The sequence below is a fragment of the Piliocolobus tephrosceles genome, chromosome 6 (assembly GCF_002776525.5).
Source record: "Piliocolobus tephrosceles isolate RC106 chromosome 6, ASM277652v3, whole genome shotgun sequence".
Lineage (NCBI taxonomy): Eukaryota > Metazoa > Chordata > Mammalia > Primates > Cercopithecidae > Piliocolobus > Piliocolobus tephrosceles.
In genome coordinates, this window is record NC_045439.1 from 139,087,768 (window position 1) to 139,111,147 (window position 23,380).

General features: G+C 49.2%; 1 protein-coding gene across 1 annotated transcript in view; it reads right to left on the reverse strand.

Moving 5' to 3' along the window:
- MEGF11 (multiple EGF like domains 11) overlaps positions 1 to 23,380 on the reverse strand; it is a 247,921-nt gene that overhangs the window by 85,529 nt on the left and 139,012 nt on the right. The window lies entirely within an intron of this gene.

Sequence of the window (23,380 nt, forward strand, 5' to 3'; positions counted from 1 at the left end):
GTTCTTCCACCAAGCCAGGCAAACAGTCACACAGGCTAAGAAGGGCAGAGCGTTTGTTTCCTCAAGGCAGCTTCAGAACCCATCTCCTGGTCCGGCCATTCTCTTCCAACCAAATGGCTACCCTAAATCCCCCTCTCCTGATTGCAATTCCGGAGCCACAAGCTGTTTACATCCCTCTGTCTTTGCTAAGCTCTTGGTTGGCTGCCTGTCTCTGTTCCTTTCTGCCTGGCCCTTTCTTTTCCCATCTGCCACCCCTCTTCTCTGTGACCCTACCCATCTTCTTGGGGCCTGCTGGACCCAGCCCAGTCGGGCTCCCATTTGTCTATCTTTCCTGCCCCCTTCTCCCTCTTCTCCACACACGTTGGTTTTCTCACCTTTTGCATTTCACTCACTCTCTGGGAATATTTCCTCTAACTCCCTGCCCCTCCCTTGGCTCCATCTCCCTGTCACCCTTTTCATCTCTTCCTCATGCTTCTTCCTTTCAGTAATGGCTACGCCTGCTGGTTGCTTTGACTTCAGTTCAATTTCATTACTTTCCAAGCAGCCAGCTTCAGAAGGAGCAGGAAAAAGAAATGCTTCCCTGGGAAGTAACAGACAGCCTTCAAGATCTTTACATGTAATTAAATGTTCCAAAGAGCAATAGCTGAGCCAGTTTTGCAGAAATTCACACTCTACAGCTGTGGAAAGGGGCTGAATAGCAGAGCCCCAGAGAGGTCACCCAGCCTGCTGCCACCTCCCACTCTGACCCTCGCCTGATGCGTATGGGACACACAATAACAAGCTGTCCTCAGTTACAGCCTCATTCACTCAAATTTTGGGGTGAGACTGGGGTGTGGAGTTCAGGCATGGACAGGCACACATAATGTTCTGGGAGAAGTTCGATAGAAAGAATGATTGCTTCCAGCTAAGGAGACCAGGCAAGACTTCTTAAAACAGAAGCCATCTCAAGTGGGCTGTGAAGGATGTCTCACTTGTCTGCCTAATAGGGTGAGCAACCATCTTGCTTTCAGCACCGGAAGTTCCACATTCTGGGAAATTCCTCAGTCCTGGGCAAACTAGAAATGGCCGGTCACCAAGATTATCTGTTGCTGTTTGTGCTCCAGGTTTCTAGGGTTTAGACACTCAGATAGGAAAGGGGGCAGGTGAGTGGGATTGGGAAGATGTCACTTGGGTAGGCTCAATATAAGCAAAGATACAGCGGTATTCAAATGTTGGGCATGTACAAGGATACAAGGTTCCAGTGTGGTCGGTGAGCACATGTGGTCTTTGGGGGCTGAAGGTTGGTAGAAGGATCAGCCCCACCAGTCCCCCACATGTCCCTCCCACCTGCTGACCAACGTCAAGTGATCAGTGTCATGGAGCCTGCCCATCATCCTTTAGCAGACAGAACCACCAAGGCCTGGAACCCCCATTACCCTATCTTGGTTCATCCCTTCTTCATCTGTGCCCCAAGTATTCATACACACAAACTGAGCTGCCAAATTATGAGTGAGTCTCACCCTATATTTTCCACCTGCTATTACAGTGAGTAAAGCAAAAATTAAGTCCATTTATAGCTACAGCCTCCACTCACATTGAAAAAGGCTCACAGAAGGCTGGACGCTGTGGCTCATGCCTGTAATCCTAGCACTTTGGGAGGCTGAGGTGGGTGGAACTCTCGAGCTCAAGAGTTCGAGACCAGCCTGGGCAACACGGTAAAACCCCATCTCTACTAAAATACAAAAAATTAGATGGGCGTAGCAGTGTGCGCCTGGAGTCCCAGCTACTTGGGAGGCTGAGTCAGGAGAATTGCTTGAACGTGGGAGGCAGATGTTGCAGTGAGCCAAGATTGTGCCACTGCACTCTAGCCTGGGCAACAGAGCAAGACTCCATTTCAAAAAAAAAATAATAATAATAATAATAATAATAATAATAATAAATAAAGGCTCACAGGACAGAGAGTGACTGAGTATCTAGCAGTCCAGCACCTCCTACCTTATCCTCTCTCTGGGACACACATTCAGTGAGCAGGAGGACCAGCAGAATCATCTATGGTACCATTTCTCTTCTAGTTGCCAAGCACATGTAGTTTAATTCACATAGCTTATTGTCCATATGTTGTGACTGTATTATAATAATGACAACCACATTTTACTTACTTATTATTTTGAGACAGAGTCTCACTCTATTGCCCAGGATGGAGTACAGTGGTGTGATCTCGGCTCACTGCAACCTCTGTCTCCCGGGTTCAAGCAATTCTGCCTCAGCCTCCCGAGTAGCTGGGATTACAGGTGCATGCCACCACGCCCGGCTAATTTTTGTATTTTTAGTAGAGATGGGGTTGCACCATGTTGGCCGGGCTGGTCTCAAACTCTTGACCTCAGGTGATCCATCCGCCTCAGTCTCCCAAAGTCCTGGGATTGCAAGCATGAGCCACTGCGCCCAGCCAGCCAACCACATTTTAAAAGCTCCCTGTGTGCCAGGCACCATCCTAGAAGTGCTATATACATGAATAAATTTAAACCTCACAACAACCATGTAAGTTAGATTTTCTTATTTTCCCATTTGACAGATGGAGAAATACACGGTCAGAGATGTTAAGTGATTGCCCGAGGTTACAGCGAGAGCAAGTCCAGGTCTCCTGGTTCTAGCTCTCCCCACTGCAGGTCATTGGGACACTTTCTGAAGGAAGAGTCCAAGGAGTGAAATTTAGAGGTGGTCTTGAGGACAAGGTGGCAGCCACAAAGCACAGGTCAGGGATACCACAGAGACTAGCCACTTCTTCTCTGTTCATCACTATGAACCACCCCAGGATCCAGCACAAGGAAGTCCCTTCCTTTGTTGGGGCTGCAGTTACGGCCCTGAGACCTTGGTTCTGTATGAAACTGTTGGAGCCAAAAGCCAGTTTGTTCTTGGTGCATCTCAGAGCATACAGTTATGCTTTGCTTATCAAACAAACTCTGTTCTTTCTGGTACAGCCAAAACCCAGTAGGAAGCAAAACTAGCCTTCTGATAAGGAAGCCAGAATGTTGTTATAAAGTCTACATGGTAACACTTGGGTGTTTTCATTCTTCTGCTTGTCCATTCAGAAACATTTACCAAGGACCTGCTACTGCCAGAAAGCACCCTGCCCTGTTGGGGTGCACAGTCTAGCAGGGCAGAAATGCTGGAGCAGCATTCATGGTACACTACCGACGTGCTCTAATAAGGGTGGCTCAGGGCATTATAGAAGGACATGTAAACACAATTCTATTAAGACTGGCACTCTGCTTTCTCACAACACAGACTGGCATGTGAGTGTGTGTGTATATGCACATGTGTATGTTTGTGTCTGCATTTTTTTTTTTTTTTTTTTTTGAGACGGAGTTTCACTCTTGTTGCCCAGGCTGGAGTGCAGTGACGCAATCTCAGCTTACTGCAGCCTCTGCTTCCCAGGTTCAAGCAAATCTCCTGTCTCAGCCTCCCAAGTAGCTGGGATTACAGGCACCTGCCACCATGCCCAGCTAATTTTTCATACTTTTAGTAGAGACAGGGTTTTGCCATGTTGGCCAGGCTGGTCTCGAACTCCTGACCTCAGGTAATCTGCCTGCCTCAGCCTCCCAAAGTGCTGGGATTATAGGCATGAGCCACCATGCCTGGCCAATGTCTGCATGTTTTATGGGGCTCCTAAAAATATGTGAGCAAGAGCTCTGTGTCATAGTAAGAAACCATGGAAATAGGAAATATTTATAGATGAAAAAAAGCAAAGCAACTTGGAGCCATTAATATAGGGGCAAATAGCCTCTCATATCCAAATTGACAGGAAGAAGTTACATTCAGTTTAGAATATTCTGATTAAGGAAGCAGAGAAGTGTATAATTCATTCTAGAGAAATTTCCCCCCAGAGTGATTAAACAAAAAAACAATGTTAAGGGTTCACAGGGATAAGCTTCAGTTATCTAGAAAATTCACTTAAAACACCTCATTCCCCAGCAATGACAGAGAAATGAGGCAGAGCTGCAGCGAGTCAATTATCAACTCTGCTGAAGGTGACTAAAAACTACCATCATTATAATTACAAGAGGACTTTGCATTCTTTCACAGAGAATCGCAAACTTTTACCAATTTGGCCTTGGAATGTCACCCCTCACATATTTCTTTTTTTCTGTCCCAGGCTCTCCTTCCTAATTATATTGGGCTTTGGCTGATTTTCTTTTTTTTTTTTTTTTTTGAGACAGAGTCTCACTCTGTTGCCCAGGCTGGAGTGCAGTGGTGCAAACCCGGCTCACAGCAACTTCCATGTCCTGCATTCAAGCAATTCTTGTGCTTCAGCCTCCTGAGTAGCTGGGATTCCTGGCTGATTTTTTAAGTGGCTAGATCGTCTCTGGGCAGCTACTGAGGGCTGAAGGGCACCTGGAAGTGTGCAGCCTGGCTTGTTCTATTCCTTGAGGCTGGGCAACTCACCCCCTTCCTCTGCTGACCGCTTCAGACTTTGGGGTCCAGGGTCCAGGCTTAGTGTGCCCCTGGGTCCCCACAAGGGGAAGTGGCTTCACCACTGTCTTCTTCACCGACAGGCTTTTAAATTGGTAACTACAGTTGATCAGGCAGTTACTAATGCCAAGTCACGAGATAAAGGTGCAAAGTGAATTTTCTCCTTTAATTCTCACAACAGCCCATAATAATAGCACCTGCTGCAGGTGGACACGGTATGCTGGCAGCCAGCCTCGGCTTCAACAGCCACCCTTGAAAATCCACCAAGAGGTGAGAGCAGAGACTGATTTTCCACAAGTGCCTTATTCAGGGACTGGTTTATGTGTGAATGGTGGGCGTAGGTCCGAGGTTTTCCATGACTGGCCCTATTTCCCATAATTTTATTCTCTTCAGTTAAGATTATCTATGGTTTATTCAGATTTTTCTTCTATTGTAGTAAAATATATATAGCATAAAAATTTCCATTTTAATCATTTTTAAGTGTGTAATTCAGTGGCCTTAATTACGTTCACAGTGTTGTACCAATTATCACTATTTCCAAACTTTTCCATCACCTCAAATAGAAAAACTCTGTAACCATGAAGCAGTAACTCCCTAGATCCACCCCCTACCCGACTGGTAACCTTTAAGCCCCTCCCCTCCCCTCCCTTCTCCTCTCCTCTTTTTTTTTTTAACAGACTCTTGCTCTGTCGCCCAGGCTGGAGTGCAGTGGCGCGATCTTGGCTCACTGCAACCTCTGCCTCCCAGGTTCAAACGATTCTCCTGTCTCAGCCTCCTGAGTAGCTGGGATTATAGGTGCGCCACCACGCCTGGCTAATTTTTGTATTTTTAGTAGAGACGGGGTTTCACCGTGTTAGTCAGGATGGTCTTGATCTCCTGACCTCGAGATCTGCCCGCCTTGGCCTCCCAAAGTGTTGGGATTACAGGCATGAGTCACTGTGCCCAGCCTTTTTTTTTTTTTTTTTGATGGAGTATCTCTCTGCCCCAGGCTGGAGTGCAGTGGTGCAATATCCGCTCACTGCAACTTCTGTGTCCCAGGTTCAAGTGATTCTCCTGCCTCAGCCACCGGAGTAGCTGGGACTACAGGTGTGCACCATTACACTCAGCTAATTTTCTTATTTTTTTTTGTAGAGATGGGGTTTCACCATGTTGGCCAGGCTGGTCTTGAACTCCTGGGCTCATTGATCTACCTTCCTCGGCCTCCCAAAGTGCTGGGATTACAGACACGAGCCACCGTACCTGCCCTCTTTCTGTCTTTATGCATTTGCCTGTTTAGATATTTCTAGATTCTAAATAGAATCATAGAATATCAGTCTTTTGTATCTGGCTTATTTCACTTTGCATAATATTTTCAAGGTTCATCCACGTTGTAGCCTGTATCAGGATTTCATTCGTTTTTATGACTGAATAATATTCCATTGTATGGACAGACATTTTGTTTATCCATTCATCTGTGGATGACACTGAGTTGTTCCACCTTTTGGCTATTGTGTACAAGACAACAGTGAGCACTGGGATATAAGCATCTTTTTGAGTCCCTGAATTCATTAAAGGGACACAACTAAATATGTTTGATGCCATTATGGACTGTACTAGGAATAATAATGTGGCCGACCATTGCTTTTCTGCCTTCACTACTGTATAGGAAGGTTTAGGTGCCTGTGCCCAGTCTGCCCCATTAGCCCTGGGGTCTCTCTGGGCTGGAGGAAGAGAGGAGCTAAGGTGTGTCCTTGTTTTGTGATTGCCCTTTACTTTCCCCACATCTACCATCTGGTCCCACCCTGCAGCCAGCTCAGCGGGGCACAAGAGCTGTCAGCAGTGCTGATGAAGGTGACTGGCCAGCTCTTCTCCCAGCTACCAAAGAGCCCCCTCCCAGCTGCTTGTAGGATTCACTTCTTCAGACAGTGGTTCTCAGCCTGGCTGTAGATCAGCATCACTGGGGCAGTTTGAAGAAACACTCTTGCTTGGGCTGTACCCATGGCCATTCCAAATGAATTGGTCTAGGGCGGTGGGGCCCAAGCATAGGTCCCTTGAAAAGCTCCCCAGGTGAGAACTCTTTTTCCCCATGATCTCTGTTCTCACTGGTCATCTCAGGGAGATGTGCAGGAGGATGCTGGGCTGGAGGTGGGGTGGGAGAGAAGGTTAGTCCTTCCCATTCCATAGACAGGAATCCTGAGACCCAGCAAGGGGGAGGAGTCAGCCTCTGAATTGAAGGTCAAGGGATGGAAATAAACCTGGAAGCCACTGCCCCTAAGCTGCCCCAGCTTGTGCTAAGGCCTGGGCCAAGGCCCTCACCTCCTTTCTCCTCTCCAGCAATGGGAAGGCCTGATGCAATCATAGCCCCTCCCAGAAAGGTCTGTGGCCCCCAGTCTCCCACCCCACCTGCAGAAGCAGCAGCGAGAGCTGACAGGTCACAGGATTGCTCCTGAGTTTACAGAGCAGCAGGCAGGGAGGCAGAGATGGAGCAGCAGCTGCCGGAAACCATTCCAGCTGATAAATAAAGTGACTTCTCAGTGAGCGAGGCCATTTGTCAAGTGACTTGCCCCAGTAAAAGCACAGTCAAGTTCTCTGAGGCTGAGCCCCTCCACTCTTTCCAGGCCTAAGCTGCAATTCTGAGGGAGCACTGAAGGACAGGTCAGAGCCAACGCTGGGCACTCCTGGGCAGCCTGCTCCCCTCTCTGGGCCTGTTTTCACATCTGTAAAATGACAGGTTTGGATCAGTGGTTCTTGCCTGGAGTAGGTCACCCTCCCCAAGACAGCATCTGGAAATGGGAGAGGGGGATTTAGGTTGTCACAAACAATCCCAGGGACACTTGTACACAATTTAGAACTGTACCCTGGCTGGGTGCAACGGCTCATACCTGTAATCCCAAAACTTTGGGAGGCCAAGGAAGGAGAATCACTGAGATCAGACATTTGAGGCCAGCCTGGACAACACAATGAGACCCTGTCTCTACCAAAAGCTAAAATTATCCAGGTGTGGTGGTGCACACCTGTAGTCCCAGCTACTCGGGAGGCTGAGGTAAGAGGATCGCTTGAGCCTAGGAGGTAGAGGCTATAGCGAGCTATGACTGTACCACTGCTCTCCAGCTGTGCAGCAGAGACTCTGTCTCTAAAGATAAATAAAATAAAAATAAAAAATGCCAAAGGTGTCTCCATTAAGAAATACTGGGCCAGATGTAGTGGCTCACACCTGTAATCCCAACACTTTGAAAGGCTGAGGCAGGAGGAGAGCTTGAGTCCAGAAGTTAAAGACCAGCCCGGGCAACATGGCAAAACCCCATCTTTACAAAAATTATAAACATTAGCTGGGTGTGGTGGCAGGTGCCTGTAGTCCCAACTACTCAGGAGGCTGAGGTGGGAGAATTGCTTGAACCTGGGTGGTCGGGCAGTGAGCTGTGATGGTGCCACTGTACTCCAGCCTTGGTGACACAGTGAGACCCTGTCCAAAAGCAAGGAAGCAAGGGAAGAAAGGAAAGAAAGGACAGAAAATGAAAGAAAGAGAAAGAAAGAAGGAAAAGAAAGAAAAAAGAAAAAAGAAAAGAAGGAAAGAAAGGAAGAAAGAAAGAAACAAACACTGGTAGGTAAATGCTGGAGACTCTTCAGGTCCCAGTGCTGTGTAATTCTATGCCCTGTTGCCAAATGTCCCCACTTGAGAAACAGGCCAGAGGGCACAGGGATAGGAGGTGTGTTTGTATGACAAAGAAAACCTGGAGGTGGTTACCCAAACTCTGAGCTGAGCTATCACTCAGTTTCCTATCTCTCTGCCACTTAGATTGTTGGAATTAAATATTAATAGACCAAGGTAGATTAAAACCCAAATCTCCTGACACAGTCCCTAAGCCTAGAAGATGCTGACAGCACAGGATTATAATGATGTATCATTAGCTCTTAGTGATCTATTTATTACACTTGTTACTCAGTGTTACTTAACCACATCGTCTATACCTCCCTTAAACCTCCAAGGGGAGGCTGGGATTCACAGAGGCTGCGGCTCCATGTCCCACCCGTCTCCTAGGGTGGCAGGGATGGAGTGAGCACATGCACGCGGGCAAAACCCTAACCCTGAGTGCTTACCAGGACCAGGTGCATTCTCCCATGGGTTGTTTCCTCTAATGTTCTTACTAATCCTGTGCTGTTATTCATACCCTGCCTCATTCCAAAAAGGATCTGAGTTAAACCACGTGTGATGTGGCTATGATTCCATTTTCCAATGAAAAAACTGAGGTTCAGAGACATTTAATAACTAAATCAGGGCTTCTCAACCTCAGCACATTTTGGGCCAGAAAATTCTTTGCTATGGGGAACCATCCTGTGCATTGCAGGGCATTTAGTGGCATCCCTGGCCTCTACCCATGAGAGGCCAGTAGTACCTCCCCAACACACACACAATTGTGACAATCAAAAATGCCTCCACATATTGACAAACATCCCCTGGCAGTGGATAACATCACCTGATTGTGAAAGGCGAAGTTGAGAGTCATATATTGACTTTCTTTACTGCTAGGCTTTAGCAGTCATCTTGTGTAATTGCCACATTTTACAGGTCAGGAAACTGGGCCAGAGAAGCCAAGTGACTTGCCTGTGACCACACAGCTAACAAACTGGAGAGCTGCATTTGAAACTAGCTGGCCATATTCATCTAGGGCTCTATGCCTCCCATCACACCAGCTATTATGAGATGAGAGGCTCAATGTCAAACAATTCTCAAGCACCTACCATGTTAGGGGCTCAGAAGCCTGCAGTCAGTTTAAGAAACAGATAAGCAAATGGGAAACCGTCAGAACACGGGGTGATGAGAGGGGCTCTGGGCTAGCTGGCTGCTAAAACTGGGGAGGGCGCTCTGCTGTCAGGTTAGGGACAAGGAGACCTGGGAGCAGGTAGTGTCTCCGGCAGCAGGGCAGGAGGGGGAACAAAGGCCATGGGTACATTCAATGCCGTGAGCAAAGGCAGTTGCTCCAGCTCATTACCTTCCTCATCTCTATTGCCATAGCCTCCACCACAGCTCCAGGCAGCCAAGTCCATCTCAACCAGGAGTATCACCGTCAACATTTCAGGAGGGAGTGGGGAGATTTAGGAACAGTTTTATCAGAGCTGGCATCTCTCTGCAGATGGCTGAATCAAAACCAACACTGAGCCCCTGCTTCAAATATCACTGCGCCTGCTTGGCACTGCACCATTAGGACCCTGTTCCTCAGGGACTTCAGGAATCCCTATTAAAATGCGAACAACCCCCCGTTTGTGCCTGTGTGTGTGTGTGTGTGTGTGTGTGTGTGTGTGGCGGGGGGCGGGGGTGGGTGGTTAGCCACATCCTGAGGCACTATCAGCCATTAATATCTCGGTTATCTGTTAATATCCAATTAGCAGATCTGGAAGCCAGATTCAGCACAGTATGTGTATGTTTATTAACCTGCTTTAGGAGAGAGGAGATGGGAAGATGGGAGTCAAATTTATCAACTTCAGGGACTTTATCAGGGACTTTTTTTCTTTAAATCAGCATCTGCTCTGGATGTAGAATGCCACAGTATTGTGTGGACAGATAATGGGAAGGAAGAGTAGGTGTGAGAGACTTTGCAGGTGTGATCTTGTTCAATTTAAGCCACAACTGCTCAGGATAGCTATAGTCATCCCCCTTCACAGAGGAAGGAACCAAGGGCAGGTGTGCTTGGGTGGCTTGCCCACAACCTCACAGCCAGTGTGATCTCTGGCCTGTTTCTGAGATGAGGACCTTTAGGACCTGGGAGGCACCGCAGAGCTGGAGCACTGGAGTTCTTTTATACCTTGTTCAGAAGAAGGTATTGACACCCAGAGAGCCGGACAACCTGTCCAGATCACCCATGAGAGTCAGGAGAGGAGCAAGACTCCCGGAACTCCTGCCAGGTCTCCAGACCGTGCTGATCACACAGGCTGGCACCGCCTACCTGGGCTCCCGGCAGGAGCAACCTGCACTGTCCTCCCTGCCGTTCTAGAGTCCAAATCAGAACTCACGCACCACCCCCAACCTCTGCCCTGTGGCATTTATCCCAGCAGATAAATGCACCTCAGTGAGCTGACCCCAGCACTTTCACCTTATACAATACAGCAATGAGGTCTGTGAGGCTCAGGCAAACTGTGGTGGGCTGTCCCAAAGGGACCCAGGGACTCAGAAAGCTATCTGCCCTTAGCTCTGCTCAAAGCCCTCCCCTCCACCCACAGGCTTTTAATGAAGGCCCAGCTCCCAGCGGCCCAGCTCCTTCTGATCTGCTTGCATCACTGCCTTTGAAGCTTCCCAGCCCCAAAGAACATTTATCTCCACAATTTGCCTAGAAAGCCTCATAAATCATGTCTGTGCACAAAGGAATTACCTCTTTGGAAGAGCCTTTCAAAGGCAGCTGGCAGAGACACCCGCTAGCCTTGTTGGCCACCTGGGCTAGCCTTGTTGGCCCTGCACCCTCCCCCACGTGGCCCCCTCACTTGCCTTTTGGGGTCCCTGAGCAAGTCTCAGGCTGTGTGGGGGAGGGTAGGGGAGGAAGAGGGTAGTGATCAAGGGGAATTTGGTGATGCTTCCCCAGCCACATAGGCTCCGAGGGAAATGAATTCACAGTCGGAGTGGGCACTGGCACTGGAAGTTGTGGGGTCCGAGCCCATCTCCTGTGAGGAGTGAACTCCAGACATGACCGCTTCCCCATCATTCCCCTTCCCCAAGACTTCCTTCAAACCGTGAGGTCTGGTCTGGAGGAGGGAGCCTCTCTCTGCTTCTGTCATGGGCTGTGGGCAAGGCACCACTCTTCCAGACCTCAGCGTCCCTGTTGGCAAAAAACAGGATCAGGCCAGATGATTGTGTGCCAAACTGTGCCCATGGAGTTCAGAGGAGTCCTGTGCCTGGAGTGGGGCTGGGTTGTGACAGGGGCTGCGGACCTCCCATTTCCAGGGCCCCAGAGCCGCTGTGTTTTCGGCTGGATTCTCACACAGGGACAAAGCACTAAGCAGCTAAAAGTGGGGAGGGTGTGCGAAAATCTAATTTCTGCCTTTAAATGTCTGTGTTTAATTCCTCTCACACTCAGAAAGTTCTTCCCTAGGTCTCACTGAGGAAGTTCTTGCTGGAAGTTCTTTCTTCTCCATCACCCACTCACTGAGCAGCCACTTCAGGGCCCGGGACTGAGAAGGATGCTTGTGGGGAGGAAGTTAGAGTGTTACTCAGGGTCTGTGTTCCTAAAGGACTTTCTACCTGGCGAGTCACATCCCCACAGACAATATGCAGGAAGCAGAGACAGGTGCAGTGGAAGTGGAGGCTGTGCCGAGGCTCGGCTCCCTGGTGGGTCCATGGAACATTTTGGAACAAAGGCCTGCCTCACCTGTTGCCTGTTCGTGCTGGAGCTGGGGGCCTTTCTCACCGGGTGGGAAAGAGGAGTGGGAGAGGAGTTGTGTTGAAGCTACTCCAGCAGCTTATCTGTGGGTTCACAGGCACCAGGGAGAGGTGAAGCAAGTCAGGGTGATTTGGACCTGGGCAGCCCGAGAGTCAGCCAGAAGGGGCCATGGACCAGGGGCAGGAGGGACCTGGGATCCTCCCTCTGGGCTGCTCATCCTGGGAGTCAATGCTGCACCCCAAAGGTCTAGCAGGAGGCTGTTCCCACCAGCAGGTGCACTGGTTCTGCTGATCATCCAGCAGCATTCACACCACCACTGTTCCAGCCAAAGGGATTCACAGCTGAGCCACCTTTCATTTAGGCAAAGGCAACATCTGGAGCCAACTGGTGCTCCTGGTGCTTGGAGTTGCTTTGGCCTAGGTCTACTAAGAACTGATTGGATGTAGGGTCCAGACTGGGTGGGGCTTAAGTGCAGCAGCCAGAGGTCACATGAGATGCTGAAGGCTGGGCTTGCTGGAGGTGAAAGTGCGTTGGGAGCTTGGGTATGATGGGGAAGGGGTTAATCTACCCAGGATGGCCCTGTGTAATAAGTGGGATTGGATTTGGGATCTTGCAGAAGGAATGGGATTCTGATAGGTGGGAATGCAAGGGAAGACGGTCTGAGCGGAGGGGCCGGTAAGAGCACAGGGAGGCGGCGTGCAGGGCTGGCAGGGCAGCCTGGAAAGGCGGGTGCACAGGCTGGGTGGGCTGCAGAGGGCCTGGGAAGGCTAAACCACTGCTTCCCAAACTCTCCACAGGGAAAGACCATGTGTCTTGTTTTGTTTTCCAATCCATCATATGGTCCTCACTGAGCCTGACTCCTATGATGTTTATACCACCTGGGACTCATCATGAACATCTGACAACACCCAAGTTCGTCTACACCCTGCTCAATGAGAGGAACCTCCAACCATGTGCGTGGCTGTGACAGCAATGTCAAAATTACTATAAAGGTTGCTAAACGTTTACTCTCAATTTCTTACTTATTTCGTCATTGGCCAGCAACAGCCCCTGGACTGCATGTCTAGAGAGCACACTTTGAATAGCACCGGGCTAGACGCAGGTCAGAGGACAGCTGAAGAGCCCATCGAGACAAGTTTGCAGGTGGTTTTACTCCAGCGAGGCAAGATTCCTGTCCTTTCCGTCTCCTTCAGGAAGCCCTGCGGACTCCCAGAGGCTGCTGGGCCACTGAAGGGACCAGGCACTTGGGGATGATAAGTATAACCAAGGATGATATTCAGATGACTTCCTCACTGGCAGAGCAGAGTGCCCACACCAGCTGCCTGGTGGGTTGGCACCTGCTGGCTGTGTCCAGGACATCCAGGGCAGTGGCAGCAAACACAGTGAGCCCTACTATATGTGAAGCACTGTCTGAGGGCTGTACAAGTAGTATCTTACTGCATCCTCCCATCATCTCCATTTATAGATGAGCAAACTGAGGCACAGAGAGGTAAGGGACCTGCCTGAGCATCCAGACGTCACCCGAGTCCTGGGGAAGCCTCCGCCCTCCCTGCCCCTTACCCCATCTGAGAGTTGTGGACACTGGGATCCTAGCCCAGGCCCCTCTGCTGACTTCCGGGGTGGCCTTAGGGAAGACACATCCCCTCTTTAGCGTTTCGTTTTTCCGTTGTAAAATAAAGACCCTAACACCGGATGCTCCTCGACATGCCTTCCATCTCTTGGAGTCACCTGGGGGAATTCGTAGGGCAGGGATGAGAAGAGCACGTCCAAAGGTGGAAAGCAAAGTGTGGGGCGCGAATGAGTGCTGGGCACCTCCGCTCACAGTTGCCATTGAATGATAGGCAGGAATAGAATTTCCAAACGAATACAGCAAATGAGCATTTGCCTCACTCTATAAGACATTCTTCCAAGTTCTTGTGCAATGAACTTATCCTTTGCATGCTGTAGGAAACTTGCTATTTGGAATAGCCCTGTTTATCTCTAGAGCACTTTTTTCTTCCCCCTGAGATGGAGTCTTACTCTGTCACCCAGGCTGGAGTGCAGTGGCACGATCTTGGCTCACTGCAACCTCCGCCTCCTGGGTTCAAGTGATTCTCCTGCCTCAGTCTCCTGAGTAGCTGCGATCACAGGCATGAGCCACCACACCTGGCTAATTTTTGTATTTTTAGTAGAGACGGGGTTTCACCATGTTGGCCAGGCTGGTCTCGAACTCCTGACCTCAAGTGATCCGCCCACCTCGGCCTCCCAGAGTGCTGGAATTACAGGCATGAGCCACTGTCTAGCATACTTTTGAGCTTCCACAGCTCCTCTATGCTTATAAATGACCAGAGCAAACACTGGCATTCCACTGGTCAGATGGATAGTCTGGGGCCCAGAGAAGTGAAGCAGCTTGCCCAAGGCCATTGGTCTGGTGAGTCGGAGAGTTGAGACCCCAGGTCCACCCAGCATTCCCCATGGTGCCACTTCCCCAGTGGAGTCAGTTCACATGGGCTCCACCTATCGGCGGGAAGCACGTCGCTTTGGAATTGGGGACCTCCTCAACTCTGTCTTGCTATTTATGTTATTTGTGTCATGGTCCATTTGTCCCCAGGCGGGGGAGGGACTTTGAGAGGAGCTTCCAGCTGGTCCTGCCAGTCAGAGGACACTCTATCCATCACGCTGGACAATGACCCCTGGTTTCCCTGGACAAAGGAGGCCTGAGAGTGAGTGACAAATGGCCATCCTGTCTACTAAGAGTGATTATCAAAGGATGGGACTGGCTGCTCCTGGGATCTGCCAGGATGAAGCCGAGGAAGGACACTTCTGCTGAGGCAGTAGGAGGTTGGCTTGGCGGGTCACTGGTTCATTCACTCAACAGGACTTGATTGTTTTCCTATTTTGTGCCAGGCACTGGGGATGAAGTGGGGAATAAAAGCACCATGGTCCTGTCCTGGAACTCTCAGCCCAGCAGCAAAATGAGACAACAAGCAAACCAAGGCCTTTATTCCTCTGCTCAAACACTGTGTCCTTAGAGTCTTCTTGCATTACTCTTTCCAAGCTCTCTTCCCCATCCCCTGGCTTTATTTTTTTCTTTAAAGTGCTTATTCTATTTAATATGATGTAATCACTGTATTACCTATTTTCATCCTTTTGTTTACTGTCTGGGATTCTTACCAGAATGTCAGCTCCATGAGGGGAGGGGCTCTGTTTTATTCACTGTTTTATCCCCAGCACCTAGAACAGTGTCTGGCATATAGTAGATGCTCAATAAATATTTGCTGAATGAGTGAATAAATTAACAAGTAAGTATATAATTATAAGTTGCAGTAAGGGTATGGAGGTGTAAACAAGAGCTTGATAGAAAACAATGAGAGAGACTTCCTTTCAATTGGGAGGCCAGGGAGGTTGCTCTGAGATGGTGACCCGGACACAGAGAACTGAAGAATGAGGAGGTGGCCATGGGAAGAGCAGGAGGTAAGAAGTGCTTTCCAGCAAGAAGAAAGAGCCTGGGCATACGTCTCGGGGTGGGGAAAGGCTTGGTAGAGTCAAGGCACAGGCAGGGGTTGGGGGGGGCACTGTGAGGGAAAGGTGGCTTTAGATGGAGTAGAGAGGGCAGGTGATGTGTGGCTGCAGCAGGGAGCTGAGATTTTAAGAGCAATGGGAAGCACTTTAAGCATGCCATCATGAATTCACGAAAGCAGCAAAGCAGAACTTCCCTGTGGCAGGACTTGCAACCCTGGTCTAAGAGGGAGACGGTACCTCTCTGCAGCTCATCATCCCTGGTAGGCCAGAGTCTGCTCACTTGAATGAGAGAGAGAATGAGTCTTTCCACTCCTCAGATCTGTTCATGACACTGCCCAGTGCCAGTGAGATGTGCTCCCCTGGCAGATAAGAAAGACACAGCCATGGAAGAGCCAGGTGAGGGCAGGAGGAGCAGTTGGGGCCGCGCGGTACATCCAGGAGATACAGAAAATGTGCTGACAGCTGTACACAAAACGAGACTTCTTAAATTACAGTGCCCCTCTTTAGGAGCAGCGGAGGCCTCACTAAATATAGTTCCCCTCATTGTTATTTATGTCTCTGGGTGCCAAGTGATGATTCCTGAAATCTGTCTTACCCATCACTAAAAGTGGGTGCTGCGTTTGCCAGAAGTTGGAGACATAAGAGGGCAGGTCACGGCGGTGGTGGGTCCCTGCAGACAGCTGAGAGCTGTGGCAGGAGGTTCGGGTGTGGGGAGGGCCAGAGTCATTCTGGGAGCTGATGGCCTCATCAGTCACCCAGCAAGGAACACACCAGCACTTGAGCAAATGGGGTGTGGTTAATGACCATTAGGATTTCTCATGACCTCAGGCGTGGCCCACAATGGCAGGAGGCTTCATTAAGCAGGACCTCCACATTTTATGCTGCTGGAACATCCTGGGAGCTCTTAGGGGTTTGGGACTTTGGAGGGAATCTAATGAGCTTCACTTAGTAGAAGTGGCCCAGGCCTCAGCACCCCCTCATTCTGCCTGATGGGGCCCAGCCTCTTCCAAAGCACTAAGCTTGTCCTTAACTTTTTTTTTTTTTTTTTGAGACAGGGTCTTGTTCTGTTGCCTAGGCTGGCACACAGTGGCACAGACACAGCTCACTGTAGCCTAGACCTCCTGGGCTCAAGTGATCCTTGATCCTCCTGAGTAGCTAGGACTACAGGCACATACCACCATGACTGGCTATTTTTTTTTTTTAAGTGTAGAGGTGGGGTCTGCCTACATTGCCCAGACTGGTCTCAAACTCCTCAGCTCAAGCCATCCTCTGGCCATGGCCTCCCAAAGTGCTGGGATTACAGGAGTAAGCCACTGCACCTGCCCAGTATCACCTCCTTAAAGACCCTGCAGACCGTACATGAGGGGATCTTCTCCATCCTCTAGAAGCCCCCTTATCCTTAATTAGGCTCAGATTAATGCTTCCTCTTTCGAGAAGCTTCAAGAACCTTCCTGCTTCCCCCACCTCATGTGCCCACTCCTTTTTGCCTTGGGTTAAGGTAGATGCTGACCCATCAGGCCCCAAGCTTTGGAATCACACAGACCTGGGTTCAAATCCCACCTCTGCCTCTTACCACCCGTATGATCTGAGGAAGCATTCACTCCTCGGGTCTCAGCTTCTTCATCTCTCCTATAAAATGGGGCTCTTGTGTGCCTGATAGGGTTGTCATCAGGATATGATACAAAAGTACCTCATTCAATGCCTGGCAAGGAGGAGGTGCTCGGCACTACATTTCAACAAAACATTCAAGAAAATGTGGAGATAAATGGATGAATAAAGTCAATGATCAAGGCTTCATGCTATATGTAAGTAAATTAATTAAGTAGCAGAATTACTGTCAGGATTGACAGTAGGTCATGATCATCATCCGCTGGCTGTAAACTCCTTCAGGGGAGGCACTTGGTTTGGGCTTCCCCAGAAGAAGACCCTGAGGTAGCTCCAGGAAGCCAGGTAAGAGAAAGGGGCAGTGCACAGGGAAGGGAAGGGAGATGAAGTACAAGTGCTACTTAACCCACCGGACCTCTGCGAGACTATGAAGACCACCACCTCAGTTATCCCAGTCAAGGGCAAGGAAGCCAGGGCATTTATCCATCAGCCTCTCTATCCTGTCCTTGGTGAAGGGCAGCTTAGGTGTTGGGTGCTCCCCGCTAGCTCTGTGTGTCCTTCTGTGGTGGAGTGACAGATGCTTGTTGGGGGCAGCCTTTGGTGTGTAAAGGTGAGCACTGAGCGGTCTAGGGAATCAAGAGCATCTGCAGGCTGGGCACGGTGGCCCACACCGGTAATCCCAGCACTTTGGGAGGCCAAGACAGCAGGATGGCTTGAGGCCAAGAGTTACAGACCACCCTGGGCAACATAGTGAGACCCTGTCTCTACAGCTCATGTCCATGAGCTGGACATGGTGGTACACACCTCTAGTGCCAGTTACTTGGAAGGCTGATGTGAAAGGATTGCTGGAGTCCAGGAGTTCCAGGCTGCAGTGAGCCATAATTGCACCACTGCAGTCCAGCCTGGGTGACAGAGAACTGTCTCTTAAAAAACAAAAACAAAAACAAACAAACAAAAAACAAAAGCACCAGCTGCAGGGCCCAAGTCTGTTTTGTTCCCCACTGTATACACAATCCCAACATAACATGCTGTCTGATATGTATTAGGGGATGATATTAATATTTGTTGATTCAATGAATAATTCATCAGCAAATTCCATATAGGAAATGGTTAGAGAAGCTAGGGATAACAAAATGGCATGGTCCTCAGGTCCTCACAACCTATGGGCGGCACTATTCCATAAGAAGACAATGGATAAATCACACTAAAAGTGGAGAAGCGAAAGCCCCCAGGAAGAGGTGAAGGCATTTGAGGTAGAAAGAGGAGGATGGCCTCAGGGCTGGAAGGCTTTAGGAGGAGATGAGACTTGGTGGGGCCTGAAGGGAGAGTGGGCTTAAAGGATGGGGTGCGGCTTGGGAGGCAAAAGGCTGGAGGCAGAAATGGCATCACAGGTGTGTTGGGAAACACTTGGGCAGGAGACTCTGGTTAGAGAGTCTCTAGGTTCTTTAACTTGTCGGGTTCAGAGCTGACATGTGGGGACAGAAATTTGGCCTCAGAGGATGTCTAGAAAGAGGATTGGGAGCAGCCACCAGCAGTGTGTGCCAGTAAGTGCATGTTGGAGAGGCTCCCTGCTGCTCTCGGATGCTGCTGGGAAGGCTGGAGTCCCCCCACACATCCACACATCCCCATGAAAGTTTGTCTGTGTCTATTCTATGCAGTGCACAACCTGAACATCTGTACCTCGTGGCTCTGTCTGGCTAAGGAAGGGAGGAGAGAGGAATAAGAGGCACTTAGAAGCTGAGGTAAAATAGACACTTCCCCAAGCTGGAAGGATTGGGAGACCCTCAGGCCTCAAACCTCTGCACTCCAGAGCCAGGTAGAGGATGCTGTCACAGCCAAGCATCGGGTTCCCTGGAAGCTGAAATACTACAAATGTGGTCGTCACTCTGCTGCTCATCCCCACCCTGGGAGGACAGGAGACTGAGAAGCAGCTTCCCTGATGTCTCTCCTCTCTCTCTCTACCTGTCTCTGTTTCCGTCTCTGCTGCCTCACTCTCATTTTCACCTCCTTTACTCTGCCCCACTTATCTTTCTCTCTCATCTCCCTCCCCTCAATGGCTGGGTCCTGAAGAGGTGGAGGTGGGAGAACTCGGTGAGGCTGTCCCAGACTGACATGCCGGGAGATGTAGGGGGGTAGCCGGGAGGCCGTCTGAACTGGACGTTTGAACCAAAGTGGGTCCCAGCGGGCCTCCCCAAAGTGTGGGGTTTTCTTTTCTCTTCCTTTCAAAACATTTCACTTTCAAAGGAAGCCAGGCCCTGAGTGAAAGGAGCGGGATAAACTCAGGTGCACAATCAAAAGGCTTTTGAACCTGGGCTGAGAGCTTTGCGGTCCTCTCCTCGTCTGGGTCAGTGCTGGCAGGGGGATGGGGGACCTTTCAATGCCTAATTGGCAGGTAATTGAATGCTGGGGGTGGGAAATGGAATCCCCTCCCTTCACACCCCAACCCCAAGCAAGTTGTTAGGGATTGGGTGAGCACGGATCTTTTCGACTCAGTGTAAAAGTGGATCTATTACAGGTTTTCTTGCCTGCATCTTGGTGGTGGGGAGATAGGCTTCTGTTGCTTAATGAGCTCATGGCTCAAGCTGTCTCCAGCTACAGAGCTCGCAGAGGATTTCAAGGCATAGTTTACACTGTAGTTAGTTCTAGCTGGCTACCTGTCGTCACTCAGGCTCAGGAGAGAGAACAATCTTATTAAAATGAGCAAACAGGAGGCAGGCTCCTCGGCAGAGCTCTCTAGGGGTGAGGACAGGGGTGGGGTCTGGTCACTCACAAAGCCCAGGAGAGCCCCAGGCAAGTTTTTGCCTCACGGTTTAAAGTGGACCAAGGAGAACTTGGAAATCACTACTGTGGGGGCCTGGCCTGGGCCTGAGCTTGGATCTGGGCATTAAGGTATAGGAATTCAGAGTGTGAGCTATGGAGGCCAATGGACCGGGGTCAAGTCCTGCTTCTGCAGGTGACCTTGGGCAAGTTACTAAAACTTTCTGTGCCTCAGTTTCTCCCATCTGTAGAATGCAAATAATAATAGCACTGACATGGTAGGGTAGTTGCAGTAATTAAATGTGATTACACAGTGCTTAGCATAGTGCCAAGCACATGATAAATGCACAATAAATTGTAGCAATTATGATTATGAAGGACCAGGGCTGAGCAGGCTGTTTGCAGACCTCAGAGTCAAGAGTCCCATAGGTGACTCAGAGAGGGTGAGGAGGAGGATGTAAGTATAAAGTATTAGAACTGCAGAACCTGAGCAATCAGCTAGTCCAGTTCTCCCTTTTTGAGGTGAAGCAGCAGAGGTTTAGAAAGGGAAAATGATTTTTTCAGGTCACAGGATGAACCAGGGCTGAGCCTAGAACAGTTCTCTTAAGTCTAGGGCTGTTTCTTTCTTTTTTTTTCTTTTTTCTTTTTCTTTTTTTTTTGAGATGGAGTCTAGCTCTGTCACCCAGGCTGGAGTGCAGTGGTGTAATATCGGTTCACTGCAATCTCTGCCTCCCAGGTTCAAGCAATTCTCCTGCCTCAGCCTTCTGAGTTGCTGGGATTACAGGTGCACACCACCATGCCTGGCTAATTTTTGTATTTTTAGTGGAGACAGGGTTTCACCATATTGGCCAGGCTGGTCTCAAACTCCTGACGTCAAGTGATCTGCTTGCCTTGGCCTCCCAAAGTCCTGGGTTTACACTCGTGAGTCACCACGCCTGGCCCAGGGCTGTTTCTATCAGAGCATCTGAGCTGAACCACAGTCCTAGACAGCCCCCCGTGCTTGTCTGTTCCCTGCCATGTGCCAGTGAGTTGTGGAGGTTTTCCTTATTTGTCATGTTTTTCTCAGGTCTCCTGAAAGCAAATTTTCTATCCTTAGGGGTGGCTGAATGGAGGGTGGGGAGGAGAAGATGGCTCAGGATAAACCAATGAAGCCTGAGAGTTGCCTTATCTGCCAAGCAACCCAACAGCACCGGGAGAAAGAGCAGCTGTGGAGGCCACAGACTGCTGCAACAGGCTCTCAAACCAGCACCCCACTTTGAGTCTCTTCCCTCATCCCACCTCTGCCCACCCCAGAGTGGTCCTTCCAAATGACTAATCTGATGAGGTCACTGCCCTGCCAAGAGCCTTTCCAAGGCTTGTGAATCAAGGTTCAAGTCCAGGTGCATGGCGGCCTGGCATTCAAAGTCCTCAGTGCTCAGGCCCAGCCTTCCCGCTGCTCAGTCCCTCCAGTCACCCCTTCATTCCCAGGTTCCTGGAAGCCCCTGCCTTCCTGTGCCTTAAACTTTGCCACAGCTACTCCCCCTGCTCCTGCACCCACAGTCCTGCTCCACTCTATCCCATGCTAGACCCCCCATAAGGCAAGTCCATTTGACTTCCCTTATTATTCAGTTGTCTTGGCCATGACTCAAAATTTCTCATATGGAAAACGGGGTAGGCTGAGGAACTTTTCCAGTGGTGATTTCCCTGATATTTCCACTTGTAAAAGGGTGAGTCGATATCTTGGAGCTGAGGAGGAGAACTAATAAGGCAGAGAAACAACCCAAACTCCTGTAAAATGGACATACCAATCCATGTTCCACCCCACATTGAAAGCTGGAATAGAAGTAAAGATAATGGCTGTGAAAGTGCTTAGGATCGCCCCTGAGCTCTTAAGTCCTCCCCCTAGACCTTGTTTTCCTCATTTGTTAAATGAAGGGATTGAAAAAGGAGGTCTCTAGGAACTCTTCTCTCTATGACATAACTTTCTGGATGAAGGTCTTAACAACCATATAGATGACCCCTGGGGAGAAGGACAGGGAGGATAATTCAACCAGGGAGGGGCACAGAGGGGGGCTTCAAGCATTTTTGTAATATTTTATTTTCTTAAAAAGGATCTGGGGCAAATATAGTGAATATTAATATTTGTTCAGTCTGAGTGGTGGGTGTTTTTCATATTATTTTCTCTATTTTCCTGTATGTCACAAATATTTAATAATTTTAAAAAGAATTTGGTGAGGCTCTTCTCAACAGCCACCATTCCCTGGCCTCCCGCACTTCCGGAGGTGCTGTCTCTAACTGCAAACTACGCATCAACAGAAAGGACTGAATTTGGGGGTGGTAGGATCCCCACTGCAGGAGGTATTCAAGCAGAGGCCAGATAGGCACTCAATATTGTGGGAGTGAATTCTACAGTGGGTGAAGGTTGAACTCTGTGACCTCAGAGGACCTTTCCAATTCTCAAGCCTTCTAACACCCCAGGGCTAGCATATTTCTGCAGGCAATGGGACCCGGGGTGCTGTCCTTGGTGCTGAATTGCTGAATTCCACACCAATGAGATTTTGAACACAGACCTTGGAAACCAGAATAATAATCTTGTTACTATAAGACACAAATTAAGCCAGGCATGGTGGCACATGCCTGTAGCCCCAGCTACTTGGGAGGCTGAAGCAGGTGAATCACTTGAGCTCAGGAGTTCGAGGTTTCAGTGTGCTACGATCATGCCTGTGAATAGCTTCTGCTCTCCATCTGGGGCAACATAGAGGGACTCTATCTCTTAAAAAAGAAAAAAGACACAAATTAATGGTTTAATTTCCAGGACATCCTGGTGATCGAAATGACAGGAGGGGATTATTCATTTGTTCTCCTGAAACAACTTCTCCCACCTCCACTTTCTGCTAGTCGGTGCTTGTTCTTTCCCAGCCTTAAACTGACAAACACAGAACTGGGAGCCAGAAGCTCAGAATTGAGCTCAGGCGCAATCACTGATAGCCTTTGTGACCCAGAGCAAATCCCTTCACAACAGCGAGTCTCTGATTCTTCATTTGCCAAGTGGAGATCATTTTACCAGGTGATAGAATGCTTGAAAACATGCTTGTGAAAACACTTAAGTGCAATACTATAATTAGACATTGGCAATACTGCTATGATTCGTGCTCCAGTAAGTATGAAGTGGAACAATCTCTCAAGGTGGGAAGCAAAAAAGGCAGTGAGTGTGGAGGCTTGAGTTAAGCTGGAAGAATCCTTGGGAAAGTTTTAAGAAAAATGGTTCAGTTGGCTTCCCTGTGGGTAAACAAAAACCTTTTCATATGGTGGCTGCTGACATTTGCAAGCATCATGGACTTTCAGAGTGGAGGTGAGCAGTGACACATCTCTAAGTGGGAAGGATGATGTCACGGCGTTCATACTCATTGAGCTGAGGGACAGTGTCATCGTGTCCAGGAAATGGGGTCCACCAGGGATGGTATAGAGGGTTAGCAGGCTGAGTGTCAGAAACCACACTCTAGCCCTAACTCAGCCACTAACACGTACACGCAGTGAAGAGTACCTGGGCTGAAGTGCAACATACCCACTGACTAGCTGTGGAAAGTCATTTCACTTCTCCAACCCTCAGTTTTCTCTAGTGGAAAGTGAGTTTACTAAAATCTGTCCACTGAAATGGCTGTAAGAATAAAGCAGAATCAGATGACAAAGGACTTGTTAATCAGAGGCGCTGTACGATGTTTGGTATTTAATCTTTCCGAGCC